Raw genomic sequence first — 9,133 nt, 5'->3', positions numbered from 1 at the left:
CCAAAAATGTCATCAAATCATTTGTTATATATATTTTCTATGATACTTCAAGGGGTCTTAAAATTCCAAATCAAATAGCTAAATGATCCTTTGTATGAGCTTTTTAAAACAATTCCATATAGCTTATACAGAGCTTAGTCTATAGAGGGTTAACGGAAACACTCAATATGTTTTGTGGAACCGGGCCCTGAGCTGACTGCAATTAAGGACAATTGCATTTACTGTAAGTTTATTTCTGGACTGGGTGACAGACATTTTCTGTTTCAAGACAAGGCATGACAACTAACATGGAATTGGCTAGCTATAGCAAAAATATACTGCCTGGAATCCAGGCTATCATATCACTCTTAAACAAATTTACCAGTCATTGACTGTCTTCTCTGACTATTTTCTGGGTCCATGTTCCTTTTGATTTTGTTGTTTCGCCACATTTTAAATAATGTTATCTGGTAGTTGTGTGGGTTAATATACTGTACTGTGTCATGCCTGACAGTGCCTACACCTTAAATAAAAAATACATTGGCAAGTGACTTTTAAATAACATTTTTAGATTGAATTGTATAGTAGAAACATAGGTCATTAACATTGATATGCACAAACCGATAAAAATGAATTCCATTAGTTTTGTGTCACCTCTGTTCTTGTGTGGATGACTTTACATAAGTCCTTGCCTACAGTGGTCGAAAAAGTACCCAACTGTCATACATGAGTAAATGTAAAGACACCATAATAGAAAGCCACCGGTAAAATACTACTTGAGTAAAAGTATTTGTTTTAAAATATACTTAAGTATCAAAAGTAAAAGTATAAATAATTTCAAATTCCTTATATTACGCAAACCAGATGGCACCATTTTATTGTTTTTTTAATTGACATAAAAGCCAGGGGCACACTCAGACATAATTTAGAGGCAGTAGGGATGACCAGGGATGTTTGTGAATTTTACTATTTTCCTGTCCTGCTAAGTATTCAAAATGTAACGAGTACTTTTGGGTGTCATGGCAAATGTATGGAGTAAAGTACAATATTTGTCTTCAGGAATGTAGTGAAGTAAAAGTAGTCAAAAATATAAATGGTGAAGTAAAGTACAGATACCCCCAAAAACTACTTAAGTAGTACTTTACACCACTGCTTACAACGTACGGAGTGCAAATATCTGTTTAAAAGAGTTTGTGTGGGGACTTCTTTAACAATTTCATTTATATTATTAACTATTTGATCTACAAGGAGGTCACATGACAGAAACAAAGCAGTCTACAAATCCAGTGGACAAAAGCCATCAGGAAATGACTCTACATTCTGATAAACAGCCAAACAAAGTGTCATAGTGCGAATGTCACATGCTACATTATGGCAGAACGGCTGAGTGTATCTCATGGCAGAACGGCTGAGTGTATCTGAGTGTATCCCCACGTGAATGTGGGGGTGGTTGGGTTGATGTGAGCCAGTACATTCCAAATAGTGGGTCAGTTATTTATGCCGGGTTTTGGATAGAGCTGTTGGCAGTGACAGGAAGATGTCACGACACAAAAGGGTTTGGAAACCACTGATGTGAGGGAACCTATTCCCAGTGGAACTCTCCAGCCTGGCTGTTGACGCAGGGGTACATTATTTACAGGATCCCTGGATGACACTTCCAGATGTCCTTCTTTCCCCTCGGCCAACCTCCTAGAATCCATCCAACATAGCCCTGAGTGGACATGCTGCACCTATTAGGGATGAACACACACATTCAAGTAAATCCAGCCGGGGTAGTCACTGATTCACCAAGTAAATCCAGCCAGGGTAGTCACTGATTCACCAAGTAAATCCAGCCAGGGTAGTCACTGATTCACCAAGTAAATCCAGCCAGGGTAGTCACTGATTCACCAAGTAAATCCAGCCAGGGTAGTCACTGATTCACCAAATAAATCCAGCCAGGGTAGTCACTGATTCACCAAGTAAATCCAGCCAGGGTAGTCACTGATTCACCAAGTAAATCCAGCCAGGGTAGTCACTGATTCACCAAGTAAATCCAGCCAGGGTAGTCACTGATTCACCAAGTAAATCCAGCCAGGGTAGTCACTGATTCACCAAGTAAATCCAGCCAGGGTAGTCACTGATTCACCAAGTAAATCCAGCCAGGGTAGTCACTGATTCACCAAGTAAATCCAGCCAGGGTAGTCACTGATTCACCAAGTAAATCCAGCCAGGGTAGTCACTGATTCACCAAGTAAATCCAGCCAGGGTAGTCACTGATTCACCAAGTAAATCCAGCCAGGGTAGTCACTGATTCACCAAGTACATCCAGCCAGGGTAGTCACTGATTCACCAAGTACATCCAGCCAGGGTAGTCACTGATTCACCAAATTAATCCAGCCAGGGTAGTCACTGATTCACCAAATTAATCCAACCAGGGTAGTCACTGATTCACCAAATTAATCCAGCCAGGGTAGTCACTGATTCACCAAATTAATGCAGCCAGGGTAGTCACTGATTCACCAAGTTAATCCAGCCAGGGTAGTCACTGATTCACCACCAGTGGGTGTGCAGCAGAGAGAATAGCACCACCCTCTAGAAACCTTTACAGATCTATCAGTTAGCTGGGGAAATGATCGGCCTGGACACTTTCACTTTCGTCCAGTGGAGATGTTTTCTATGTTACTTTTTTTTAACCTCTGTATACATGAGTGTGACTGACCTGCACTGTCTGTTCTTCTCACCTGTGTTATGTGTCTGTCTGGCTCATCTTTGTCCAGGTAGTAGAAGGTGAGTTAGGACATGAAACGGAGAGAGAGGGCCTCTTGTTGGTGACATAATAAGAACATAATACTCTATTGTCTGACATATACCTTTATGATGTGTCCTGTATGTGTTACCTGGTCCCGATCCAGTATGTTACTACTGTGTAATTTCCAGTACTATGTGTTTTACCTGGTCTGGTCAGCGATGGTGCTGCTGTTTCTCTCCTGCAGTGTGAGGCTCTTCCCCTCTGGCTGATTGTCCTTGAGGAGGGTGTCTGTCACGATCGTTATAATGATTGGACCAAGGCGCAGCAGCGTGCATAGAGTTCCACATATTTTTATTAACCGAAACTCACTGAACAAAACAATAAAGCACAAACGAACCGTGACGCTACTGGTGTGCACACAGGCAACAAACTGTAGACAAGATCCCACAAATCACAATGGGGAAAATGGCTACCTAAATATGATCCCCAATCAGAGACAACGATAAACAGCTGTCTCTGATTGGGGTCCATACCAGGCCATCATAAACCATTAATCACCTAGATGACCCACCCTAGTCACGATCACACCCCAACCAACACAGAGAATAAACAGCTCTCTATGGTCAGGGCGTGACAGTGTCTCTGTGGCCATTGGTCAGATTAGTATCTCTGTGTGCATTAGAAAGATGGCACTCGTTTCTGCAGGGACACAAAGATAGTTGTGGACGTGTGTCTCCACGCTAGCCCCATGCAGCACAGCAGCTCCTCATAGGCCCTGCGGAAGTTCCTGTTCAGGGCCGGGTACAGGATGGGATTGACAGCGGAGTTAAAGTAGCCCAGCAACAGCACCACAGAGAGGGCAGTAGCAGGGGGATTAGTCTCTGCCCCGATGCTCATGCAGGTAAAGGTACAATAGTGAGGTATAACCAGCAGATAACTAAGGGCCCCAGAACTGCTGCTAGTGTCACTGTGGCCTTGTGCTGTGGCCGCCGCTGATGCTGTGCGTGCGTGCGATTGAAGCAGTGGCAGCTCGGATACGCCGTACCCGAATGGAAGGATGAAGACAGGTTTGAGAAACAGGTCAGCAGATGGACGACTGAGCGGATTACATTAATAAATGGATGTAATTCTAAGAGCTACGACTAATTCTTCCAGTACTACTATTGATGCTCCAGACATATTTGCTAGTATCACTTCTACCACTGGTAATGGTACTACTGCACAACAAGTATGGATAAGAAATAAAACACTAACCTGTTCACGTGCTATCCAAAAGATTCAGTGGTACATATCGTACATGACCAGTAGTGGGAGGTAGAAGTTACCAAAGGCATCCAGAAGCACGTAGTTGTTGTGCCACTCAAAGCGACAGGTGCGTCCCTCCACTTCGACCCAGTCCAGGTTCTGCACTCTGAATTCACCCGTGTTCCAGCCCAGGTGGATAGGGAGGAAGGAAGTGGGGAAGTGACTCAGGTGACAGTGATGGCCTGAGCTACCCGGGGAGGGGTGACCCTGCGGGGGCTGCATAGCGGAGTTGAGATGGCCAGGTAACGGTCCACACTGATGGCCAGCAGGGTCAGGGTGGAGGCTGTACAGAGCATCACATCCAGAGAGATGTAGATGTTACAAAGGATGCCTCCCAGGGGCCAGTGTCCACTCAGCAGCTCCAGGGTGGCAGAGAGGATCAGCACCGGCAGACCCAGTAACAGATCTGTCACGGCTAGCAGAAAAAAGCCGTTAGTAATTCGGCACAGGCGGCGGCTGAGCCCCACTGCCAAACACACCAGCATGTTCCCGCAGATGGTCAGCACGATGAAGGACACTAGAAACAGCCAACGGAGAGCCGTGTAGATCATGGTGTCCCACCCCCTCCGCTAGATCACTAGGACCAGCCTCCCTCCACATCAGTCCACTGTTACTGTCAGCTTCTCTGCTCCTGCAGGCAGGACTACGGACAGGGCTACTGATAGAATCCAAGCCTCAACGCTCTTCTTATCAAGTGTCATGAAGTGTCTCTTTCTGGGTATAGATCATGGCATCCCACTCTCTCTCTCCTACACCCAGGTTCTGTTATCTCAGGTCTTAAATTCCTGGAGGAGACTCTCTCCTCCTAGCCATGCAGTATAGAGAGAGAGAGTTTCACAGTAGAACAAAGGAACTTCTACTACATCACAGAACTTGAGAACAGAACAATATCCATGTTTTGGAAGATGTGTAAACGGTCGGTGGAGAAGCCAGCTACGACCTGGTCCATTTAGTTTCATGTATGTGACCTCATGAAAGACAATACAGCCACATTACCATAACTCTGTTTATACAGGTGCCTCTGTTATGAGGTTTGCATCTAATTATTGCATAAATGAATGAGTAAAGATTAAACTATTTGTGAAATTATGTAATGCTATGATAAACCATTAAGTTGTGAGAATTGTATTCCCTTGAAAGATTAACTAAGTCATTGGCCCACCCCCATGAGCACAGCCATTATCTGGCTCATGGGACAGCCCTTTTCTACCGTTACAAATCAAAAAAACACCTGAAGAAATCCTCTTCAGATCATGCATATCTCAGTCAGCTGAGGGGGCAGAGGTTTGAGTAGAGACCCCAAAAACCTCAGTTTAAGCTAAGGTTGTAATGGTTGTTGAATTCCTAACCATACCACGTGGAGCATTGGCGACACGGGTGGAAAAGGTTAAACTCTGAGACTATCGATCCTGACAGAATAAGAGCAAATCTTAGATACTAATTACTAGTCTGCAGCTAGAAATGATGTCAACCTGGGATGTGAAGACTGACAACCGCCGAAACACCTATCTATAAGAAAATTTCTGAATGGTACTCTGAAGTATCCATTCTAACCACCAAAGACTTCAGGGAAGCAGAGAAGCGCTCGGATTAGCTTTCCAAACAGAAGGACTGACGATTCCAACAGAGATCACGACGACACTGGGCGTAAATATATATTGATTGCAATTATTCCCAAATGACTGACCGTTCATGTGCAAAGGATTAGCATTTCAATAAATATAATTATCAACTGTGTAGTGAATCCATTTAGTCTTTCCCGCCCTTCTCAGTCCACACCCACTTCCCTTTGTCCACCAAGCCGTCATATCGGCTTAGCCCACTAGGGAACCTCCCCTATCATTTCCTTGTAACCATATCTACTGTTTGTTTATGCATTTATGTGATTATTTAGTTAGTTAGTAAATAAATGATTAAGACAATTGATGTATGGATGAGTCATAGTAAAGGCTGGGTTTGTGCAGATGACCAACAATTTACAACGTTATGACGTTTGGAATGAGACTAACGTCAGGTAAAGAATAATTCATTAATTTGAAGACTAATTGATCAGATATTAAAATATCTGAAGAGTTATATTAGGAAAATTCTAACTTTGTAATCTGAAGATTTTCCTTGGTTGCCCAAATTCCTAGTTAATTACATTTACATGATTAGTTTAATCATGTAATAATAATTACAGAGAATTGATTTGATAAAATAAAAGTCTTCACTTAAATGATGTCAAAGACACGACACAAGCTTGTTGAGGACTTGGTATAATGACAGGGTCCTGTCAATTCAGCTGTCAGTATCTATCAGATTAATGAGTGCTTCTGAAGGGGTTACACTGCAGGGGGATGCTGTATTGCCGATGCAGTGGAGGATGTTTTTTTAGCCATCTCTGTTTTCACCGTTCCGCAGCAGATTACCCCTTTGAAGCAGCCCTGATAACAAAAAATTCAACAATGGCCATTAGGCTATGCTATAATGGGCTCTGTGGAGATTATATTTTAACACAAATCAATGGTGCTTTAGTAGGCTGATGTTAAGTAGTATGAGGTAGAGTCTGTGTTGGATGACATAGCAGCCATTGCATTGACCCATAAGAAAATTATCGCATTACGCAATAATATCATAGAGACCAAGTAGAGATACTGGGGTGCAAAAGAGCAGAAATAAATATCAATATGGGGATGAGGTAGTGGGATGCACAATTTACAGATTGGCTGTGTACAGCTGAAGCGATCAGATAGCTGATGCTTAAAGTTAGTGAGGGAGATATAAGTCTCCAATTTCAGCGATTTTTGCAATTCGTTCCAGTCTTTGGCAGCAGAGAACTGAAAGGAAAGGCAGCCAAGTAGGTGTTGGCTTTGGGGATGACCAGTGAGATATACCTGCTGGAGCATGAGCTACGGGTTGATGTAGTTTTGGTGACCAGTGAGCTGAGATAAGGCGGAGCTTTACCTAGCAAAGACTTATAGACGACCTGGAGCCAGTGGGTCTGGCGACGAATATGTAGAAAGGGCCAGCCGCCGAGAGTATACAGGTTGCAGTCGTGGGTGATATATGGGGCTTTGGTGACAAAATGGATCGCACTGTGATAGACTGCATCCAATTTGCTGAGTAGAGTGTTGGAGGTTATTTTGTAAATGATATCGCCAAGGTCGAGGATCGGTAGGATAGTCAGTTTTACGAGGGTATGTTTGGCAGCGTGAGTGAAGGAGGCTTTGTTGCGAAATAGAAAGCCAATTCTAGATTTCATTTTGGATTGGAGATGCTTAATGTGAGTCTGGAAAGAGAGTTTTCAGTCTAGCCAGACACCTAGGTATTTGTAGTTGTCCACATATTCTAAGTCAGAACCGTCCAGAGTAGCGATGCTTGTCGGGCGGGCAGGTGCGGCAGCGATCGGTTGAAGAGCATGCATTTAGTTATACTAGCGTTTAAGAGCAGTTGGAGGCCATGGAAGGAGTGTTGTATGGCGTTGAAGCTCGTTTGGAGATTTGTTGACACAGTGTCCAAAGAAGGGCCAGATGTATATAGAATGGTGTTGTCTGCGTAGAGGTGGATGTAGGAATCACCCGCAGCAAGAGCGACATCATTGATATTTCCAGAGAAAAGAGTCGGCCCGAGAATTTAACCCTGTGGTACCCCCATAGAGACTGCCAGAGGTCCGCACAGGCCCTCCGATTTGACACACTGAACTCTATCTGATAAGTAGTTGGTGAACCAGGCGAGACAGTCATTAGAGAAACCAAGGCTGTCGAATCTGCCGATAAGAATGCGGTGGTTGACAGAGTCGAAAGCCTTGGCCAGGTCGCTGAAGATGGCCACATAGTACTGTCTTTTATAGATGGCGGTTATGATATCGTTTAGTACCTTGAGCATGGCTGAGGTGCACTTGTGACCAGCTCGGAAACAGGATTGCACAGCGGGGAGAAGGTACGGTGGGATTAAAAATGGTCAGTGATCTGCTTGTTAACTTAGCTTTCGAAGACTTCGGAAAGGCAGGGCAGGATGGATATAGGTCTGTAACAGTTTGGGTCTAGAGTGTCACCCCCTTTGAAGAGGGGAACGACTGTGGCAGCTTTCCAATATTTAGGAATCTCGGATGATACGAAGGAGAGTTTGAACGGACTAGTAATAGGGGTTGCAAAAATGGTGGTGGATAATTTTAGCAAGAGAGGGTCCAGATTGTCTAGCCCAGCTGATTTGTACGGGTCCAGGTTTTGCAGCTCTTTCAGAACATCTGCTATCTGGATTTGGGTGAAGGAGAAGCTGGGGAGGCTTGGGAAAGCAGCTGCGGGGGGTGTGGAGCTGTTGGTCGGGGTTAGGGTAGCCAGGAGGAAAGCATGGCCAACCGTAGAGAAATGCTTATTGAAATTCTCAATTATCATGGATTTATCAGTGTTGGCAGTGTTTCCTAGCCTCAGTGCAGTGTGCAACTGGGATGAGGTGCACTAATTCTCCATGGACTTTACAGTGTCCCAGAACTTTTTGGAGTTAGAGCTGGAGGATGCAAATTTCTGTTTGAAACAGCTAGCCTTTGCTTTCCTAACTGACTGTGTGTATTGGTTCCTGACTTCCCTACAAAGTTGCATATCGCGGGGACTAATCGATGCTAGTGCAGTACGCCAAAGGATGTTTTGTACTGGTCGAGGGCAGTCAGGTCTGGAGTGAACCAAGGGCTATATCTGTTCTTAGTTCTACATTTTTTGAAAGGGGAATGCTTATTTGAGATGGTGAGGAAATTACTTTTAAAGAACAACCAGACATCTTCTATCCTTCCAGGATATCCGGGCCAGGTCGATTAGAAAGGCCTGTTCGCAGATGTGTTTTAGGGAGCATTTGACAGTGATGAGGGGTGGTCGTTTGACCGCGAACCCATAACGGATGCAGGCAATGAGGCAGTGATCACTGAGATCCTGATTGAAAACAGCAGAGGTGTATTTGGAGGGCAAGTTGGTCATGATAATATCTATGAGGGTTGCTATGTTTACGGATTTAGGGTTGTACCTGGTGGATTCTTTTATCATTTGTATGAGATTGAGGGCATCTATCTTAGAAATTACGGATTTCGGGGGTGTAAAGCATATCCCAGTTTAGGACACCTAACAGTACGAGCTCGAATAGACCTAG

At 44.1% G+C, this 9,133-nt stretch overlaps 1 long non-coding RNA gene and 1 pseudogene across 2 annotated transcripts; both read right to left on the bottom strand.

Moving 5' to 3' along the window:
- Window positions 1-1,459: 1,459 nt before the first annotated feature.
- LOC116358241 (uncharacterized) lies at window positions 1,460-3,158 on the bottom strand. Of its 2 annotated transcripts, none has more exons than XR_004206116.1 (3): window positions 2,914-3,158; window positions 2,681-2,728; window positions 1,460-1,709 (listed from the first exon to the last, which is right to left on the bottom strand). It is a non-coding gene; the product is annotated as an uncharacterized LOC116358241 (long non-coding RNA). The 2 variants fall into 2 exon arrangements; XR_004206115.1 differs by having other exon boundaries at window positions 2,703-2,728; window positions 2,914-3,092.
- Window positions 3,159-3,388: 230 nt separating this feature from the next.
- LOC109873846 (histamine H2 receptor-like) lies at window positions 3,389-4,566 on the bottom strand (annotated as a pseudogene).
- Window positions 4,567-9,133: the final 4,567 nt, after the last annotated feature.

This window comes from Oncorhynchus kisutch, linkage group LG29 (assembly GCF_002021735.2).
Source record: "Oncorhynchus kisutch isolate 150728-3 linkage group LG29, Okis_V2, whole genome shotgun sequence".
Taxonomy (NCBI): Eukaryota; Metazoa; Chordata; class Actinopteri; order Salmoniformes; family Salmonidae; genus Oncorhynchus; species Oncorhynchus kisutch.
Note: the sequence above shows the minus strand (reverse complement) of the source record. Positions and strands in the feature narration are given on the sequence as shown.